Consider the following 14,522-nt stretch of genomic DNA (forward strand, 5'->3'; position numbering starts at 1 on the left):
TGCCAGCAGCTTCCTCCACTGTTTCCTATCAGCCTCCTGCAGTAGCTTCTTCACAACAGGTGTCACCCTCCCCTGATGCAGGTTTTCCTCCGCTACCCACTCGCCCAGACGTATCGGCTGCTCCTATACCGATTCCGTCTGTTTCCAACAACAAACGCCGTCGTGCTAGTGATACCGGTAGCACTGATGACGAAGCTGCTGTTTCGCAGCCGGTTTGCGAATCTGATGAGAGAATTCCAGATTCTCCCATGCCTGTTTCGGATTCTGTTCCCGCTGTGTCTCCTGCTTTGCCTGATGACGTCAAACTTGCTGACATGCCGTCGGCGCAAGAGCCACAACATTCGGTCGAGGTGTTGTTGACATCCCCCCCGCCACAGGCATCACAACATGTTGACGACACTTCGGTGGAGACGGCTGTTTGTCGGAAAACCGCTCCTAGAACTGCGCGCTCCGCATCAGCAGACTCCAAACCTATCTTACCACCTCCTACACTTCCAATACCTACACATTCTGAAACCGGTGCCGATGTTCCTGATGCAGTTTTCCCCTTGATGGGGAAAACGCCCTGCTAATCCTTCGGACGCTTTTTTTGACGTGCCTGATCTCGAACCCCCCACTCCGCCTGCTCTTGAATCTTGTGTGCATCAGATACGTCGTCGGGTGAAAGTGCCCCCCAATCTCCACGCGGTGCGGAAGAAACATAAGCATGCAAAAGACGACTCTGATTCCGTTGATTCTGGACAATCACCCTCTGCCATGTCTGATGTTGATGATATGGATGTAGTTGCTTCCAGTGTGGTGTAATTTGGGTTCATTTCCCATTTTTTGGTTGATGTTGCAGGCGTAAACATTTATTACCTTAAATATAAATGGCATTCAATCTGCTATGAAGTTAGCGTCTCTGCAGCAGTTTATTTATGACTCTGCAGCTGATATTGTTTTCCTGCAGGAAGTCTCCGTTGCACACCTGTTTGTTCCTGGTTTTCGCACTATTATAAATTTTGCACCTGAGTTTTCTGCAGGTACTGCTTTCCTAATTCGAGGCGGTATCCCCGTTACCGAAATTGAGCTTTTCGACTCGGGACGGGGCATTGGTTGTCGGTTATTTGACACGACCTTGGTTAACACTTACGCCCCCTCTGGTTCTAGCAAGCGGCAGGAAAGGTCTCGTTTTTATAAAGAGGATCTGATTTACCTTTTACGCAAAAATCCTGCGACCTTGATATTGGGGGGGGGGGGGCGATTTTAATTGTGTGTTACAAGCTAAAGACCAATCCCCTCATTTTAATTATTGTTTCGAGCTACATTCTCTTGTACGTCAACTACGACTACGCGATGCGTGAGAGGTTAAACACCCCACTTTAGTTATATTTACATTTTTTACTGCCACCTCAAGTAGTCGACTAGACCGACTGTATATTTCTGATCCCCTTAGTGTTTCTGTTTTAGACGTAGATGTTATTCCAGCCAGTTTTACGGATCATTGTGCGCTTGCTGTTATAATTAATTTGGAGCGTCAGCCTTTTAAACTTTATAGGCCGCTGTGGAAATTAAATGTCTCCTTGCTCGATGACCCTGACATCGAACCTCTAATACAGACGGGACATTTGTTTACGTTCTCTGCGATACTATCCGTCTAAGCTTGACTGGTGGATCCACTGTGCGAAGCCAAAACTACGTCGCACTTTAATGTCCTACAGTTATAATAGAGCGCGAGATCTGAAACTGACTTTTGAGTATTACTATTCGGTGCTTCGCGAACTTTATGATACTTCTAGAATGACATGTGCCCACCTTTCTGAGATTCGGAAAATTAAGGCCAAGCTTCTTAGTACTAAGCGGCTTCAGATGGAAGGATTAAAGATTAAATCTAAATCACCGTCCACGTTAGCACATGAAATGACTTCTATGTACCGTCTGTTTCGTCATCACAAGAACCGTCGACGTGTATTGATTGACGGCCTTATGGCAGCTGATGGTCGCCGGCTTACCTTACAGAATCAAATAACCCATGAACTTACCTGCTACTATGAGACGTTATATACTGCGGCTGATTCTGATCCGATTGATGTTGACGAGATTTTAACTGCTATCCCATCAGTTTTAACAGAGGACCATAATGCGAAATTTTTAGCTCCTTTTACTGCAGACGAAATTTCAGCTTTCATTGCTTGTTCAGCATCTCACAAAACTCCTGGTCCTGATGGCCTACCTAAGGAGTTTTTTGTTCGCTTTTGGCCTATTATAGGGCCTGTTTTTACGGATATTGTAAATGAAATCTTGAATGGTGGCACAATTCCAGCCGATTTCAAGAGAGGTACGGTTGTCCTGATACCAAAATCTGCTGGTTTGAAGACAGCTAGTGACTTTCGTCCTTTAACCCTTTTAAATTTTGACTATAAGACGGCCGCTAGGGCTGTTAATGCACGTCTATCCCTCTTGCTTACACCTGCGATACCTCCTTGTCAAAGCTGCTTTCCAGGGCGCTACATATTGACGTCTCTGGCGGGGTATCGTGATGTGTCGATTGTCGCTGTCACCAATATTTCCTGTGCGCTTTTATTTGTTGATTTTAGTAAGGCTTTTGATCGTGTGTCCCATTCATTTTTAGAGCTTCTGCTGCGCCGGCTCGGTTTTAATGAACAGGCGCTGCTGGTACTTAAGAATATGACGACTGGCATTTCTGCTAAGATTGACATTAATGGCCAGCTAACAAAGGTCATTGATATTCAACGTGGCTTCCCGCAAGGTAACCCTTTATCAATGACCCTTTATGCTCTATCCCTTCAACCACTCCTCACACGTCTCAACTCGACACTTCGTGGTCTTACGATCTCTGGGGTTACCCAGACGGCACAGCTTATGCTGATGATTTGGTTGTTTTGCTTCGTTCCACCGCAGAAGTGCCGCAGTTGAAAATGGAACTCGATAAATTTTCTGCGGCCTCAGGTTCTTCTCGTATCAATCCCCGTAAAAGCAAGCTCCTGAATTTGCGGGACTTTGAACGTGTGGTTGTTCCGTGGGTTACAGCTGTTGAACACCATACACATTTAGGTATCTATCTTGAACGTTGTCCTCTTCGGGTGGCTGCAAAAAATTGGCAAGTGGCCATTTCCAAGCTGCAAGGTGTTTTATTAGAACACTCATGGCGTTCGATACCGCTACTGCAAAAAAAAGCGTGTATTAGACACATGTTTTATGGAAAGTTAATTACGTTCCCAGTTGTTTCCGCTTCCCCGAATGCAGGGTGCAAAAATGGTCCAGCTTATTAACAGATATATTTGGCGGGGGCATATTTTTAAATTACGTTGTGATGTTCTTACGAAGCCGCGTCTTGAGGGCGGCTTGTCGTTCACCGATGTCCGTGTCAAGGCTGCTGCCCTTTATGTTAAGCGAACCCTCCATCTTTTATTTTCTGAGTCCCCGACTGTTACTTCGCTATTATTCCATGTCGTTCGTCCTGCGAGCTTGTCACCTCCTATTAACGTTGGGCCTCTAAATGCGAAGCTGCGGCATGTTCGGGACTGCTACATTGAGATTAGTTACCTAGATCTCCACTTACAACGTCGTCCTGTTATTACTTCGCTAACCCTGCTTGACAAATGGCACAGGTCTTCTTCTTCCAACCCGATTGTTTTGCATTATCCCGGTTTTAATTGGCGTAACATATGGACGAATATTAGCTTACCCGTTCATTCAGCAACTGTTGCCTCCCTATGGTATAAGGTAGTTAATCAGCTGATTCCTACGAACGAACGCATTCATCGTATTGGTTTATGTGTCTCTCCGCTTTGTTAAACGTGTGGTTGTGTTGATACACTCCAACACCGATTTACCTGCGCTGACCGTCTTCGTATGTGGCACTGGCTGCACCGACAATTGGCTTTACTCACCAGGAGCTCAGATTCGGCATTTAAGACTGATATTCTCTGCTGGCCGGACACGGTTTTTTATCCCCGGACCAAGAACAACACCGTTATGTGGCTTCTTGGCCGTTACATTTTTGCAGTGGTTGATGATCATGGTGTTACCGATTTTATTTCGTTTACTGGTTACATGCTTCATGAGTACTGGACGCAAAAGTCTTTCCCACACCTTAAGAGGGACTTTGCGAACATGCTTACTATTGTTTTCGAAAAGCAGGGAGTTGGTTAAGTTTCAATTTCTATTGATCGCTCCTGCCCCTGAATCATTAATGGAACCGGTATAGGGGCATACTGAGCTAACTTCATGACAGGGAAGACATTCTCGCTGGTTCTTACGTAAAATCTTGGCAGGAAGGCAAAATAACTGTTTGGATAGACAACGCTTCATAAGTCCCGTGTTCACATATAAGTATCATAAGACTCCGAACCAAAGACAATTACAACGTATTGGTGAACACTGTGCTTCGCTGCAGGGAGGAGGAGACGTCATGGCCAGGCCTCGGGATTCGACCCCTGCCCAACACGCCTCCACCGACCTGCCCTGGGTCATTACAAAGGAAAAACGAAAAAACAGTGTTTAAAAAAAAGATGAATAAAGAAAAACCTAAAAAGGGCATAATAAACAAAAACGAAAAAAACAGCGGTCTAAGGCGCCAGATTAAAAAAAGTTAAAAAAGAAAAAAAGGGGTATGATTCCTGCTTAGGGTGCAGGAGGTCCCGGGTTCAAATCCCGGACGAGCCCTAGCGTTTTGTGCAAACTGATCGCACGTGAGTGGCTGAGTCAGCGCAAAAAGCTCGCCGTCAGTATCAAATGAATTTCATATTTGATGTGAGCAATTGACAGTTTGGTCCGACGCGTGAAGGCGATTACGAAGGTTTCGGATAAAAAAAAAAAAAGTGGCCGAGTGCTAAAAAAAAAAGTGGTTAAGGCGTTGGACTGCTAATCCAATGTGCTCTGCACGCGTGGGTTACTATTAAAAAAAAGTGGTCAGCGTCACGGAATGTCAATCCTAAGGTCCCGGGTTCGATTCCCGGCTGGGTCGGAGATTTTCTCATCTCAGGGACTGGGTGTTGTGTTGTCCTAATCATCATCATTTCATCCCCATCGACGCGCAAGTCGCCGAAGTGGCGTCAAATCGAAAGACTTCCACCAGGCGAGCGGTCTACCCGACGGGAGGCCTTAGCCACACAACATTTCATTTCATTTTGGGTTCTGGAACAAAATGAAATTAGGGCGTTCGAGTTGATACCGTGTACTGGCTCCAGTCGATAACTAGAGGATGAACATAACGTACTTCGAGTTCGGTGTAAAACAATCTGATAAAAATGCTAGAGCTGAAAAGTAATCGCCGGTCGGTGTGGCCGTGCGGTTCTAGGAGCTTCAGTCTGGAACCGCGCGACCGCTACGGTCGCAGGTTCGAATCCTGCCTCGGGCATGGATGTGTGTGATGTCCTTAGGTTAGTTAGGTTTAAGTAGTTCTAAGTTCTAGGGGACTGATGACCACAGATGTGAAGTCCCATAGTGCTCAGAGCCATTTGAACCATTTTTTTTTTAAATATCTCCCTCCCTGAAGATAATAAACTAAGTGGCAACGAAGATGGTAGCCAGAAACTTATGGATGACACAGAAACTGAAATGCAGGGTAGTAAAGCGAAATAAGAAACACTGAACACCATTATCTAATTTTTCAAATATTCCGTTACTAAGGAATATCCTGGAGTACTGCCACGGTTTATTTCCCACAGCACTGCTGAGGTGAGTGATACAGGTACGTCCCGGAAACGTATTATTTCCTCTGGCAAGTCAGCGGGACGCGGCTGACTTGCCAGCGGACCTGCCATCTCTTTTAGGCAACACTCGGACGAATGTGGCTAAAGTCTTAAAGTTCTGTGCCATGTCAAATGTTTGTACAAAGATTTTAGGGAGAGGATTTTAATTTGCTCACTGTGCGACAAGCTCGCCCGTATTTTATGTAAGTGGCCAGCCAGTCACAATTTCCTGTGACATCCTTGTTGCTATGTTTCCCCTTTCCTTAGGTTTTGCATTCTTATGTAGCATTTTACTTCTTTTCCTGCTTTCTTTGAGCGTGTGCTTTAGTTTTATTAGGTCTGTCCACATTCGTTCCTATTAATGTGTGTCAGGGCGGCGATGACATTGATGTTGAGCGCCCATAAGCCCCAACACACACACACACACACACACACACACACACACACACACACACACACACAAAACACACACACACACTCCTCTGGTACACTTCTCTCTCATGAAATAATCACGACGATAAAATCAGAGAAATGAGAGTTCATACCGAGGCTTAGCGACTATCCTTCTTCCTGCGTGATGTATATCAGCCCTCTGCTGTTGGTCCTCAGTACGACAAGTGTACGAGTACCCGGTACGACAGCGGCTCGTCTAGCCGCCGCGCAGTGCACGCGCAAGAGGTACGAGCTGCAAATTTCGCAAGCGGCGGCCGGTGAATATTACGCGAGCCTAGAAAGCAGCGGGCGGCGGCGGCTCCCGGGCTCCCGGCTGGCTGCTGGCCCTGCTTTCACCGCGCCGGCTAGCCAGCCGAGGACACGGCAGCGCCGGCCGACCGCTGGAAAGCCCGCGCCGCGCTCGCTCAGCCGTGGCTGCAGCCGCTGCCGTCCCCACCTGCTGCCGCGGTCCGCACACGGCGGTTGCGTGACGATGTTACAAACTCCCGGGGAGGACGGAGGTGCATAAATGAGTCAATCTGAGTTCAGGGCCACCGGTCCGGAAACGATAGTCGAAAGCTATGAGCGAAATTCGTTTCGAAACCTCTGACAGTGGAATACACGTACCGGTACTGTTGTCGTTCATATTGTAGGGTAGACAACTATCAGAGGTGGTAGTATGGATCAAAACAAGGGAAAAAAGTCTGGTAAACACGGGCTATAAAATGCATAACTGAGAAACAGTGCCGGCCTCTGTGGCCGAGCGGTTCTAGGCGCTTCAGTCCGGAACCGCGGTGTTGCTACGGTCGCAGGTTCGAATCCTGCCTCGGGCTTGGATGTGTGTGACGTCCGTACGGTAGTTAGGTTTAAGTCTAGGGGACTGATAAAATGGTTCAAATGGCTATGAGCACTATGGGACTTAACTGCTGAGGTCATCAGTCCCCTAGAACTTAGAACTACTTAAACCTACCTAACCTAAGGACATCACACACATCCATTCCCGAGGCAGGATTCGAATCTGCGACCGTAGCGGTCGCGCGGGGGACTGATAACCTCAGATGTTAAGTCCCATAGTGCTTAGAGCCATTTGGACCATTTTGAGAAGCAGTGAGCAATTGTTCAAGCTATGCGTTTAGGAGCTCTTGTTTACCAGACATTTTTTTCCTTGTTTTGGTACATACTACCACCTCTGAAAGTTGTCTACCCTACAATATGAACAACAACAGTACCGGTACGTGTATTCCACTGTCAGAGGTTTCGAAACGATTTTCCCTCGTAGTTCTTTATTAGATCGTTTGGGGACCAGGGTCTCTTTCCTCTAACTGACACAGTTACCATTCTCCGTCATCTCTGGAAGTTTGTAACATCGTCACGAAATCGCCCTTTATGGTAGTTACTTCCTCCGGCTCACTATGCGATGTTGGTCTGCTATCTCTAGTGCAAAAAGCCCCCACCTTCCTCCAGCAGCACAATACATCGCATACACCGACGACTTAATGATCGTAGCAACGTAGAACACTAGGCTCAAGTTGGAAGAAATTAGTCGACAGAATACGTTACGTCATTCTCAGATAACTAACCAAAAACAACTACCAATAAGAAAGTCTACACGGTGCTCAAAGTGAACCTGTCGTCAGCAAGAAATCTGACGATAACAATAGATAATGATTCAACTAAGGCATGTGTGGTAACAGGATACATAGCGTTTCACGTCGAAGAAAAGCAAAATTTTCATAAACGTATTGAAATTGCCTGGAAACGAACTCTTAATGTCATAAGATTGCAATGACTGGACAAAATCAGTTCCACCTACAGGTAGACGCCGTCAGATTGTATCACGAATGTATATTTGCCTCTATAATAGGTTATGGTGCAAGAATGTGGGTGCATAGTATGGGACTATCTGAAACTAAACTAGCTCCACGCACGCTGCAAAGGGCCATATTAGTGGGACTTACATAGACAAAGAGGAAAATTTCTAGGGAAGGTCTTCCCATAATATTATAAACACGCCCACTAGATCTACTGATCGGGAAGAAGAGAGCGCAACATTGCTCAAGAAAAGATGACGCATAAAAACTGACGTAGAAATTATGGCAAAGAGGAAACTGTAAGAAAGAAAGAAATTGAAACACAATAAGAGAATGAGTAAAGGATTGGTATGCAGGTACAAGAAGAGGGCGCCCCTCTGAATTCTTTCCCCGTGTGACGGAAAAATTTAAAATAAGGTAGACTCTAGTTTAGAAGAGATTGGCTCTTTTCCTTACGGACATGGGGCTTACCCCTCCCATCTGAACAGAGCAGGACGTTGACTTGATGGTGACTATGATCGCCGGCCGAAGTGGCCGAGCGATTCTAGGCGCTACAGTCTAGAACCGCGCGACCACTGTGGTCGCAGGTTCGAATCCTGCCTCGGGCAGGGATGTGTGTGATGTCCTTAGCTAAGTTAGGTTTAAGTAGTTCTAAGTTCTAGGGGACTGATGACCTCAGCAGTTAAGTCCCATAGTGCTCAGAGCCATTTGAACCATTTGATTATGACCATGAAGAGACTGGAACGCCGAACCATGTTGTTTGGCACTGTATTCACCCCAGACAAAACATCAGACACGAAATACTAGGAACAGAGTATGACGCAATATACAGCATCATACGTGATGAGTCATTACGGCATAAGCCAAACAAAATTTCCGAGAAAGTATCCTGAGAGATCTGCAAATTTATCTTCGACGAAGAGACAGTAGAATATCTGAGTCACCACAAAGAATTCTTTAAATATGTATAATAGAAAAATGGTTCAAATGGCTCTGAGCACTATGGGACTTAACTTCTGAGGTCATCAGTCCCCTAGAGCTTAGAACTAGTTAAACTCAACTAACCTAAGGACATCACACACATCCATGCCCGAGGCAGGATTCGAACCTGCGACCGTAGGGGTCACGCGGTTCCAGATTGTAGCGCCTAGAACCACTCGGCCACCCCGGCCGGCCGTATAATAGAAGATCGCGGCGAATAAAGCGTTAAACTGTATGTGATGCACTCATAGGCTGTGAAGAGTGGTAAGAACTACAGTTTTCCGGTGGACAAAATGGCTGTTCTCTGTGATGTGCCGCAGTGCAGCACAGCTTCCAGGGATACGAGATGAAGGGCGCTGACTCGACGCTCTCCGTCGTGCAGCCTCTGACCTTGTTGGAGTTGTGGAGGTAGCCTTTGCTGGTGCACGGAGTCTGATACCCGGAATACTGTCAAGTGAAATGTGCATGCGCTCGAAACACGAGGCAGCAACCCAAAGTACCACATTTATCTTGTCCACGTCGGCGCTCCTGGAAACTGCAACACAGCCAGGTACGGTTCATTCTCTTCAAAACCTTCGGTACAGACCGGTTAAATAAAACTCTCCCGCAACCTATTGATAAGATTGGCTCTGAGTTGGCCATTGTTGATGACCAGGAGTTCTGTCCATCGAAGGAAATGCTGGAACAAATGATGAACCAATCAGTTGCTGTTACGTGTCTGCACATGCGCGCCTCCTGCACGCCTGCCCCGTGCACTTCCCCTGTCACTACGTTTGAGTGAGAGGCGCAGACGTGTTGTATCAACAGTAGAATGCGTCGCGGCGTGGTGGTCACGTTAAACCGACGCGTGTTCATTGTCGAGCACTAAGCGAAGCTCAATTCGTGCGCGAAACTGTCTACGCAAAAGTTTATGTCTGAGAATGCTTTGGCCAAGCCTCAACACAAGTCTGCAACGCAAAAATTCAGAGGCGAAATGGTGCGAAACGAGCTCTATGACGAATGAATACTGTATGTATCCGAAAAGAGTTCCGACACCAGAAAACATTGCTGGGGTGAAAGAAAGCCCAGAATGAAATCTCGACGCCGTTTATCTGTGCAACTGAGAATTAAGAGGTGGTAATGTCGAAACATTATCGAAATGAACCCGCATCTCTATCCTCACAAATTTATTGTTGAGCACAAATTAAAGTGCCCAGACGAAGTTAAAAGTTCTGCTAGGGGTTTATAAGTAAAGTGCGATCAGCACTTTTGCGTCCAGAGTTTATCGTTTCTTCCTATGAGGCCTGGTTTTGACTGCCACAGTATACGAATTCACAGAATATGCATTGGTATGTATCAGAAAATCCGCGTCAGTGAATTCAAGACTGCTGTTTGGTGCGTAATGTCTCGTGTCCGCATCGTAACACGTAACACAATTCTTTCAGCAAGCAGTTATTGCTAAAACGTACGTCCAGAAATTGTTTAATCCATATATGGATCAACTCTCAGAAGATGTGCAACTGTATGGATATTTTCTACAGCAGACGGTGCAGAAGCACACGCCGCCTTGACAACCTTGTGGCGAGCGCATGGAGTGTTCTGTGAGGAAAGGACAATCATCAGAGGCAAGCCTCCTGACCATCTCCATCGGCTGACCTCTCTCCCTGTGGTTTTTACCTGGGGGCAAATTGAAGAGTCTGGTGTACTCATATAATCCTGACACGCTGTAAGAGCTACAGCAGAATACTGAACGTGCTGTTCCTGCTGGCCCTCAGTCGAAGCTGCTGAGCGTGTCTCATAATCGTTAAATCGAGCACATCGCAGCACCGACGTCAACGGTTGCCTTTTCCAGCACCTTCTGTGATGCTCGTTAACAAGGGTCAATCCCTCGTCAGTCTTAGTGTGAATATTTTCGGGGAAAGCTTTATTCTGCCTAACCTGTACCTCATTGTAAGCAAGTAACTTAGTCTTTCAGAAGTCAACATTAGATGCATCATATTGTAGAAATTATTTTGTGAAGACTGTCCGAATCGAGACCTGTGTTATTAAATAGAATGCAGCTAAACATGCAAACACGTTTAAATTAGAATCGTTTTGCTTGCATTTATTGGAAGCTTCCATCTAACGCATTTCTTTTCATTGCGCCAAGATATCTTCTGTGAAGGCAAGTGGTTCTAAAGTTGGCTATGGTGGAGAGATGAAGCGACGGATGCTGTAGTGGTCACATTCATTTTCTACCCCAAAATTCGATGTAAGGACCGTGAAAATCAAGATGACGTGATTTCCTTATTGAAAGCACGACAGATGGCAGTAATGAGTCCCATATGTTTACCTGATTATTAGGGATGGCAGGAGTGATTTGAGAGCGTAGCTTTCCGCGACCGTTTTCATCTTCAGTAAATGTAACGTATTGCGGATAAATAGGCGAATAGGTGCAGTATGCACACATTTTTGAAGAAACACATAGAATGAATTCATAAATTTATGTGCTTCTTCAAAAATTTGTATACAAATAGTAAAGAACATTATTTATCTTTAACAGCCATAAAATAAAAGCCCACAGATGATGCTGCAACTGCAGTGAAACTTGTTTGGGATAAAAAACAAAACTATGTTTTGCTAAAGGCTGGCCCTGTCCAAAAACATATGTCTTGCTGAAATGGACTGATCTGCCCAAATTCGCCACCGGAACGCAATGTAACACCTTTGACGTGAGTTGGAACGTCAATTTCGATCCATATCCCAGCGTCAACATATCTACCTTCTATGGTTTTGGATCTTGAAGCAGAATGTGTGCCATTCCTTCACAGACATTCATACATCTCACTGGAACTGTCATCAGCAGAATTCAAGCGAAGGCGAATGGTGTACATCCCCACATTAACGTCCACTAATCGGTGTCTGGATACTATTGTTCGTATTTCACATCATAACGAAGATAGCGAAACTCAATGTATTCAGCGTTATATAGGCACTACGAGCCGTCGAGAAATTGCAAAGTGTCTAAGCACGAATGGCTGGAGAACAGACAGTGGCCTATGGAAGCGTGTGTGGCCAAAGGAAACATAGAAGTCGGCTGCAAAAAATCAAAGAAAACTTAGCAGAAAAGATAGTAGTTGCGTGTATGTCAAGGACCCAGAAAGCAAGCAGGATAGCAAGCGCTACAAACCAAAGAAGGGAAAGCTGAAGGGCGGAAGGAATTTGTAGAGGTCATTTATAGGCGAAACAATCTTGAGCACAATATTATAGGGACAGGAGATTAAGAGGGTGAAGGTCACCGGGAAGATGTGATTCTGCGACAAGAATTTGACGGATCATTGAAGACATAAGTGGAAACAAGAACCCGTTATTGCCGTTATAGACGACACTCCCTCAGAATTATTGAAATTCCTAGGGAGCCAACCATGACAAAATTATTCCAACTGGTGTGCAAGATACGTGAGGCAGACGAAACATCCACACACTTCAGGAAAAATGTTATAATTACAATTGAAAAGAAGGTTGTTGCTGGTAGATGTACTACCAAACCATGAGTTTAATAAACCATGTATGCAAAATACTGATACAAATTATTTACAGAGGAATGTAAAACTAACAGAATCGGGGAAAATATGTTTGGTTCCGGAAAAATGCGGTAACACGCAAGGCAGTACAGACTCAACGAATTATTCTAAAAGACAGTTAAAAAAAAAGTCAAACCTACATTTATAGCATTTGTAGATTTATATGAAACTTTTGACAATGTTGACTACAATACTTGATGAAATTATTAAGGTAGTAGGTATAAAATACAGGAAACCAAGTATTATTTACAACTTGTGTAGAAGCCAGTCTGCAGTTATGAGTCGAAGAACACGAAAGAGTTATAGCCTACCCCCATCGTCATTCAATTTGTACATTGAACAAGCTGTAAAAGAAACCAAGAGGGACTTTATAAAGGGAATTAAAGCTCACGGGGAAGAAATTAAAGCTAAGAGGTCTGCGGGTTTCATGGTAATTCTGTGAGACAGGGAAATGACTTGGAAGGGCATTTGAACAAAATGGAAAATTCATTAAACAGAAGCCACAAAAACTACATCAGCAAAACTAAAAGAAGGGTAATGGACTTTAGGCAGATAAAATCACATAATTCTGAGGGAATTATATTCGAAAATGAGACACTGAGAGTAGAAAATGAGTTCTGTTCTACAGGCAGCCAAATAACTGATGACGGCCGAAGTAAAGAGGATATAGAATGCTGACTGGCTACAGAAAGAAAACAATTTCTGAAAAAGAGGAATCATTTCACATGTAATGTATATTTAAGTGTTAAGGAGCCCTACCTCAGGGTAGTTGTATGGAAGTAACAATAAGCGATTCAGATAAGAAGAGAAGTTTTTGAGATGTGGTCCTACAGAAAAATGCTGAAGATTTGACAGGTAATCGAGCAACTAATGAGGGGATATTAAATGAATTTGGAGAAAAAGGAAATTATGACACAAATTGAGTAAGGGATAAATCGGTTGTTAGGACACATTCTAAGGCATCAAGGGATCATCAATTTCATAATGAAGGAAGTATGAAGTCTAAAAATTATAGAAGGAGACCAAGGCTCGTACGAAGTAACCAGGTTCAAGTGGAAGCTGGAGGGTTGTTATACAAGTAATTCAACGCGTTTTTTTCTGAAGGTAGATTGTTTTATTCAGGATTCCGGTACACCACACTATTCCTCGCTCTTTTGCCTACAAAATACCATTTTCCAACATAATCTCCGTTCAGTGTGACGGCCTTATGCCACCTTACTGGTAGGGCCTGTATGGCCACATGGTACAACTACTGATCGACTTCGGAGCCAAAGTCTTGCTGATCAGTAACCTCCCCGCCATCCATGTACTGCTTTCCGCGGAGTGCATCCTTCATTGTGTCAAACAGATGGAAGTCGGAAGATGCGAGATCGGGGCTGTATGGCGGGGTAAGGAAGAACAGTCCTACGACGTTTTCTGAGATCCTCTAGGGTGTATGACTTGTGCCAGGCCTTGCGTTGTCATGGAGAAGGAGAGGTTCGTTTGAATTTGCATACGGCGAGCACACTACAGTCGTTTCTTCAGTTTCATGAGTGTGGCAGCTGTGTGCGGCCGGCCGGCCCGACGAAGATCGGACAGGTTTGCGCGATCTCGTTGCTGTGATGAAAGACGCCTCGCACAACGATTCACCGTGCCTTTGTTCTCTGCCGCGTCTCCATAGGCATTCTGCAAGCGCCTATGAATATCTGCGATCCTCTGGTTTTCCGCCAAAAGAAACTCAATGACAGCTCTCTGCTTGGAAAGCACCTCCGTTGCTGACGCCATTTTTGAGGCTACTTATAGTGCCGCCATATTTCAGAACTTTAAGGCAAGAAATGAATGAAAGAATGAATTGATTGTTGGTGTTAATAACGATCATCCTCCTTTACCTCCTCTGCATTACTGCAGACGACGTGTCACTGAGCACATTTGTTCTGTGCATGCAGTACACGTGAGGCGCCTAGTTGTTTCCACTGCACTGTGTGGAATGCGAAGGTTCTGTTATGGTTCACTAACCTGCTGTCTTCAAGTTGATGTCCCCAGCGCAGAAAACAGCACGCAGGTCGTAGGTTCTGTATCTT

General features: G+C 45.1%; 1 protein-coding gene across 1 annotated transcript in view; it reads right to left on the minus strand.

Moving 5' to 3' along the window:
- Positions 1-14,522, minus strand: part of LOC126284014 (vesicular glutamate transporter 2-like) — a 275,507-nt gene that overhangs the window by 229,819 nt on the left and 31,166 nt on the right. The gene's annotated exons all lie outside the window — the stretch shown is intronic.

The sequence above is a fragment of the Schistocerca gregaria genome, chromosome 8 (assembly GCF_023897955.1).
Source record: "Schistocerca gregaria isolate iqSchGreg1 chromosome 8, iqSchGreg1.2, whole genome shotgun sequence".
In the NCBI taxonomy this organism is placed as follows: Eukaryota; Metazoa; Arthropoda; class Insecta; order Orthoptera; family Acrididae; genus Schistocerca; species Schistocerca gregaria.